Here is a 7,822-nt window from a genome sequence, read left to right as displayed (position 1 = left end):
AACATTCCATATCACTGGCTATTAGGGAAAAGCAGAAGAAAACTGCAAAGAGATACCATTTCATATCTTATAAAATGGCCGTTATTTAAACAAACAAAACAAAACCAGAAAACTACAAGTGCCAGAGAGGATGTGGAGAACTAGGAACACTCCTTCACTGTTGATGGGAATGTGGAAAGCTGCAGCCTCTGTGGAAGACAGTTTGGCAGTACCTCAAGAAGCTGAATATAGAACTTCTGTATGGTCCAGCAATCCCATTTCTAGGAATATCTTCAAAGAACTGAGAGCAAGGACATGAACTGACATGCACACCAACGTTCTTAGCAGCATTATTCTCAATTACTAAAATTTGGAAACAACCCAAGTGTCCATCAACTGACGAATGGATAAGCAAAATGTGGTATATACATATTTGGAATACTATTTAGCCATAAGTAAAAATGAACCTGGGATGCATATGACAATGTGGATGATCCTTGAGGACATTATGCTGAGTGAAACAAGACAGATACAGAAGGACAATTATTGTATGGTCTCACTAATATGAACTAAACATGATGAGAAAACTCATGGAGATCAACTCTACAGTATAGGTCTTAATGTGTGTAGAATTTTTAATATTTCTTTGTAAAATCATGAAAATGGAGTTGATGTTAACACATTATAGTGAGTATAAATAATACTGTGATTGATAAATGTGATGGTGGCTGAAAGTGTAGTCTATGGATGTAAATGTCAGTTGAAAGGAAACTAGAGAATAATCTAGGGTTCAAACCCTGGGCCCCCTTGACCTGTGTGGAGCTGGCCCATGTTCAGTGTTGATGCACGCAAGGAGTGCCCTGCCACACAGGGGTGTCCCCCGTGTAGGGGAGCCCCACGCACAAGGAGTGCACTCCGTAAGGAGAGCCACCCAGCGCGAAAGAAAGTGCAGCCTGCCCAGGAATGTTACCGCACACACAGAGAGCTGACACAGCAAGATGACGCAACAAAAAGAGATACAGATTCCCGTGCCACTGAGAACAACAGAAGTGGACAAAGAAGACGCAGCAAATAGACACAGAGAACAGACAACCGGGGTGGGGGAGGGGGAGGAAGGGGAGAGAAATAAATAAATAAATCTTTAAAAAAAAAAAAGAAATAATTCAAAGAAAGAAATATTGCAATACAGTTTTTCACTGTGGGAATTAAATCTCAGATATCAAAATACACTCTTAGCATATAAATTAAGAAATTTTCCCTTGCTTTGCAATCACAGAAAAACTACTTTACCTATTTGTAATACCCAAATTCTATTGTTTTGTATAAAACAACCATGAATTGGCATTTTTTAGGGCTCTATTAGTTCTCTTTCAGAAGGCAAAGCTGAAATCAATGTGATCTTCTGCTTCCTCTATTCCCTTTCCATGAAATGTGCCTTGGATTGCTGGGCCTAGTACAAAGTCCTTTGAAAACTATTTAGGAGTTCAAGACAATAAGTTTTCAAATCATGCAACTAATAAATTGGAAAGACACCTGTGCATAGAATACCAAGCATTACAGCAGTGAATACTACATAAATTATTTCAGGCATGTGACAGTTTGAAGTACTTTTACTGAATTCCACAAAGAAAAAGACTGTGTTCTTGAACTAATCCATTCCTGTGGGTGTGGGACTCTTTGACTGCATTAAATTTGGTTGAGGGACCTTTGATTAGATTACTTGTTAAGATTGACTTAGGGTTTTTGATTAGGCTCAGTGAGACATGAGCCAGTTTGGGTCTCCACCCTCTTGCTGGGCCTGATGTATTAATAAATGGAGACAGACACAGAGAGAAAGGAAGTCACAACTTTTGATCCTATCATGTGAGAAAAGACTCCAGGTTGTTCGACAGCTGCAAGAAGACAGAAAAGCCCCAAGAAACCAAGAAGAGGCCTGCAAGGAGACAAGCCCTGTGTCTGGCTGCCCACAGCTGAGCTCTGGGAGATGGTAGATTCTGGAGGGAAGGCAGGGACCTTGGCCATCTTCCTTCACCACGTCACAGGACCCTGAGAAAGCATCTCTGCTGACGCCTTAATTTGGAAATTCCACAGTCTATGAATTGTAAGCTTCTACCCTAAGTAAAATTCCCATGATAAAAGCCAGCCCATTTCTAGTAATTTGCATCAGCAGCACTTTGGCAAACTAAGACAAAGCATAAACTGAAAATATATAAAGATATTACAGGAGAAATGTTGATAATTCCAGAGACTAAATTATAACAATAACAAGGGAGCAAATGTGGCTCAAGCAATTGAGCTCCCACGTACCACATGGGAAGTCCTGGGTTCAGTTCCCAGTGCCTCTTAAAGAAGACGAGCAAGACAGTGAGTTGACATAATGGGCTGGTGTGGTGAGCTGATGCAACAAGAGGCTCAAGGAGGAAAACATAAGGAGAGACTCAACAAAGTGGGGGCAGAGGTGGCTCGAGCAATTGAGCCCCTGCCTACCACACAGAAAGTCCCGGGTTGGGTCCCAGCACCTCCTAAAGAAGGAAAACTAGCACACAATGAACAGTCATACCAAATGCAAGCAATGAGGGGGAGAATAAATCTTTTTAAAAATTATAACAATAAATTAAAAGATATGAATATATCTCTTGGTATAATCATTAAAAACAAAACAAAACAACATGAGATAACATTTTGCACCCATTAGAATGGCTGCTATTAAAAACTGGAAAATAAGTGTTGGAAAGGATTGTTGAGTAAGACATTTACCTTTTGTCTGTCTTCTGCTTTTATCTCCCCTCTTGGTCATCATTGTTCTTCCTTCCTCTCTCTAACTTACCTGCCACTACTCAGTAACTTCATAGTCTCTCTAACCTGTCCTCATCAAACCCACTTTCAATTAGCAAGAATTGAAAAGAATCTGGAGAATCAAATTACAATTCAGGGTTCAAAGTACTACCATCCCCAGAGTTTGTTTTCAATAGAGGACAATCCCAGAGAAATAAAAAGCTCATTCATTCTTGATTAAACAGAAAGTCTTGAGGGCATTATTTTTATGTTGGCCTTTTAAAAAATAGCATACATTTTATAATAGCAAGATGTTCTCCTCAATAAGACCTTACATTTTAAAATTTTAATGTATTTTTATTTACACAATTTGGGCAGAATTCAGAGAAACATTTAAGTTTTAATTTCAAGTTAGAAGCTTTAATCTCTATGTAGAATCCTTTCCTAAATCAAATTTTTTTTTAAAAAACTTAAAAAAAAAAGGATACTTAAAAAACCTTATAGTTTTTTGTTTTGTTTTGTTTTTTTTAACGAATTCAGGCAAGATTGAAGGATATTTTTCTTTTATTCTGTTTTTAAGTGTGTCTTGCTCACACATTATTTTGTCGTTTAGACTTAGGCCTAACTTGTGAGTGATATTCAAGTCGTGGATTTCATATTTACCGCTACATTCCTAAATTTCTATTAAAAGAAACTTAGTGTCATATTTTTAAGAGGAAATAATACCCAAGTAAAACAGGAAACGGCCCTAAAGCACCGCGAAATGCACTGTTGCTGCAGTTAACCGCATTAGCCACTAGATGTCCCCAATTTTCACATCATTCACTATTTTTGATGGGATTTTCCAATCAAAACAAGAGATGAAGAGCAAAGCTTTATTTACTGAATGTTTAATTGGCAATTGATGCAGCATTACATTCTAGACATTTACTTGAAAGAAGTTTTGCTCATGTGCCCAATGTTTCCTTGAATTCTTTAATAACTGAGTATTTAATCTGCCGTGGAGAAAGGGGCAGAACCTTTTTTCCTGAACATTGTGTCATTTCCTATTCCAATTTAAAAGTCAGAGCCAAAAATTCTTCATCTTTACTATTTTCAGATTCCTATAATAAAGTAATTCAGCTGAAAACAAGAAAAGTTACCACTCGAGAGGAACACAATATGTTCTTCTTTTGGAAAGGGAGAAAGCTAGGTTGCCTGCAGCCTTCCACCTCTAAGAGATGTCGTTATGTTCCAGTGAGAGCTGGTGAATAGGAAAAAAAACAGGAGGGAAGTGGACTTGGCCCAGTGGTTAGGGCGTCCCCCTACCACATGGGAGGTCCGAGGTTCAAACTCCAGGCCTCCTTGACCCGTGTGGAGCTGGCCCATGCGCAGTGCTGATGCGCGCAAGGAGTGCGGTGCCATGCAGGGGTGTTCCCCGTGTAGGGGAGCCCCACGCTCAAGGAGTGCACCCCGTGAGGAGAGCTGCCCAGTGTGAAAGAAAGTGCAGCCTGCCCAGGAATGGTGCCACACACACGGAGAGCTGACACAAGATGACGCAACAAAAAGAAACACAGATTCCTGGTGCCACTGATAAGGATAGAAGCGGTCACAGAAGAACACACGGCGAATGGACACGGGGTGGGGGGGGGGGTTCGCGGATAAATAAATCTGAAAAAAAAAAATGACAGAAGTACACAAAGATTTAGAACCAACCTTGGGTTAAGGATCGTTCAGCCTAACTCCTCCTGGGATCACAGAACTAGACCTTGGAACTGATCATAATTTAGAAACTTGACCTCAATTCATATTTCTAGGTGCCATTCAATTCATAGTCTGTGCATTTATGGTATTTGTTTCCTCCTTCCTGCCTTCTGTTAGTCTAATTTTAAAATTCCAAACTTATCATTTCTTTTATCTGTATTCATGTTTCCCTTGGCAGTACGCTTTTCCCATTTTTATCTTTTCTTTGCTGTCACTTTTTATTAGCTAGATTGGGTGTATAATTTTTGAATGAGAGTCAATGTTTTTAAAAACTTCCCATCAGAGGAAAGGAATTCCAGAAATCTAACATAAATTGCTAGAATTTGAGGTGTTCTACATGTGAATACAATAGAATGCCTGAGCCAGTATTCACTACCTTTTAATAAATTAGCTGTATCACTGATTGACTTATCTCATTGGGGAAACTAATGAATGCTGAATTAGAGGGAATTTTTTTTAAATTTAAATCTAACTGAAATTAGAGAGATAACACATTTTTTATTCTACACCCTATAAATAGAGAAACTAAACTGAGAACTTGGTGAAGATGACAGAACTACAAGTGAGAATGTTGGATTTAAATATCAAGCTCTCCTTATCATAAAAAGATCTAGTCCTGACTTACAGAATATATTGTACATATTCAAATAGATGAGAGGACAAGAAGTAATATAGGATCTTGGATCCCAGGACTAGAAAATATTTAATATCATGTAATTCACAGTATCCTCTACAGAAGGAATGTGATAAGCTGATAAGGAGAGGTGAATCCTACCAAGAGTAAAAATTCTTGCAAAATCCTAAAGCCCCAGTCACGTCACATAGCAATAGGGTGAGTCAAACAAGGATATTTCCAGAGTGTGGGAGTCAAAATGGCAACAACCACATTCACCCGCGGGCCTTCATTATTGCCAACGGCTCCTTGGTGGTCGGACTTGTGTTTCTTTGAATTAGGACTATGCAGTAGCTAAATGAGACATCGATCTATATTCAGGTTACTTAAGTTTCAGATGGGGCTAAATCTATTATTACTCTTCTTCCGTAAATAGAATTGTGTAGATATAATTTCAATATTCCTAAATGCCTCATGTATTTTTGCAAATATGCAGTCCCCAGCTACTGCAACTTGATTCCACCATCCTTTCTTTCTAAATTTTAATCTCAAAGTGTTTCCAGAATACAGAAAACTGTAAAGAACTATATAATGAACATCCACATACTAACCACCCAGCCAAATCAAATCTTGGCATTTTCCATATTTGCCTGAGCTCTTTTTCTTAGAATTTTTTAAAAAGGATTAAAACAGATGAAATCCCTTCTGGCCATCTCTCCCAATCTGATTCTCCATCATCCTTCCCTGGAGGTAACCACTACCATGAATTCGATTTTCACCATCCCATGCATTTTTTTTTCCCTACTAATTTTTTTTTTAATTAATAATTTTAAAAAAATAGTTTTATTGTCTTTTTAAAAAAAGATACATAGATCACACAAAATGTTACATTAAAAAATGTAAGAGGGAAGCAGATTGGCCCAGTGGTTAGGGCGTCCATCTACCACATGGGAGGCCCACGGTTCAAACCCCAGGCCTCCGTGATCCATGTGGAGCTGGCCCATGCGCAGTGCTGATGCGCGCAGGGAGTGCCCCGCCACGCAGGGATGTCCCCGCATAGGGGAGCCCCACGCACAAGGAGTGCGCCCCATAAGGAGAGCCGCCCAGCACGAAAGAAAGTGCAGCCTGCCCAGGAATGGCACCACATACTCAGAAAGCTGACACAACAAGATGATGCAACAAAAAGAAACACAGATTCCCATGCCGCTGACAACAACAGAAGCAGACAAAGAACATGCAGCAAATAGACACAGAGAACAAACAACTGGGGCAGGGGGGAAGTGGAGAGAAATAAATAAAATAAATAAATCTTTTAAAAAATATATATATAAGAGGATTCCATATACCCCATCTCCCACCTCCCCATTCCTCCCACATCATCAGCCTCTTTCCTCACTGTGGCACATTCATTGCATTTGATGGGTACATTTAGGAGCATTGCTTACATGGATTATAGCTTACATTGTGATTTATGCTCTCCCCCAGTCCATTCAGTGGGTTATGGCAAGCTATATAATGTCCTGCATCTGACCCTGCAATATCATTCAGGACAACTCCAAGTCCTGAAAATGCCCCCATATCACATCTCTTCTTCCCTCTCCCTGTCCTCAGCAACTCCTATGGCCACATCAGTGATAGAATTTCTTCCATTGCTAGAGTGACAATAATTCTATAGTAGAATATCAGTAAGTCCACTCTAATTCACACTTTATTCCTCCATCCTGAGGACCCTGGGATGACAATGTCCACTCCATCTCTAAATCACATTTCCTACTAATCCTTTAGATCCAGACCCAGTATTTTTTTTTCCCTCTGAGACATCTTGCCCAATTCACCCATTTATTTCCTTGGTGTCATCACTCTTCATACTATTTAATCCCCACTGTAGAAGCATTTTTAAAATAGTTTGATAACATATGTATGTATTCCTAAACAAAATATATCTAAGTTTGTGTTTTAAACTTTTGTAAAATAGTACCATACTGTATATAATCTCCTGAAGTTTGCTTTTTTGTTGTTTAGGTAGTAGGGCAGGGAATTGAACCCAGGACCTTGAATGTGAAAAGCTAGCACTCAACTACTGAGCCACATTGGCTCCCCTGAGTTGGTTTTTTCGTTTGTTTGCTTGTTAGTTTTTTTGTTTTGTTTTTAGGAGATACCAGGTACCAAACCCAGGACTTCCTATGTGGGTCGTAGGTGCTCAACCACTTGAGCCACATCCACTCCCAAATTTCCTTTTTTTTTTAAGATTATATTTTTAAATTTCTCCATTTTGCTACATTCATCACCAATATTTGTTTTTGTTTAGAGTTGTTGCTCTTTTCCTTGCTTTTGCTTATTCATTTGATAGTTCGGCCACACAAAAATTTACCATCTAGAGGAGAGAACGAAGGCTTGCAAACCATGCTTGGAAACATAGCCTTTATTTTGATTTCGGTTGTTTACCGTGGAGAAAATGATGACGGATAAAGGCACATTTTCAGACCCTCTAAAATAGTTTTTTTTGAGCTCTTCAAGTAATTCACCAAAAGTTCTTCTATGTGTTAGGAAGACCACTAAATGCCAGAGGACTTGTGCTAGGATTTCTGATTCTGCTACCTTTGGCTATTCATGAAACTTCTCTAGGCTCATTGGACTGGATGTTTTAGTTGTCAATTTTCATTAGATCTATGAAATATTTAAATAAAAACTATAAAAGCAGAATATTTATTT

The sequence above is a fragment of the Dasypus novemcinctus genome, chromosome 5, assembly GCF_030445035.2.
Source record: "Dasypus novemcinctus isolate mDasNov1 chromosome 5, mDasNov1.1.hap2, whole genome shotgun sequence".
In the NCBI taxonomy this organism is placed as follows: Eukaryota; Metazoa; Chordata; class Mammalia; order Cingulata; family Dasypodidae; genus Dasypus; species Dasypus novemcinctus.
This window is presented reverse-complemented; position numbering follows the sequence as displayed.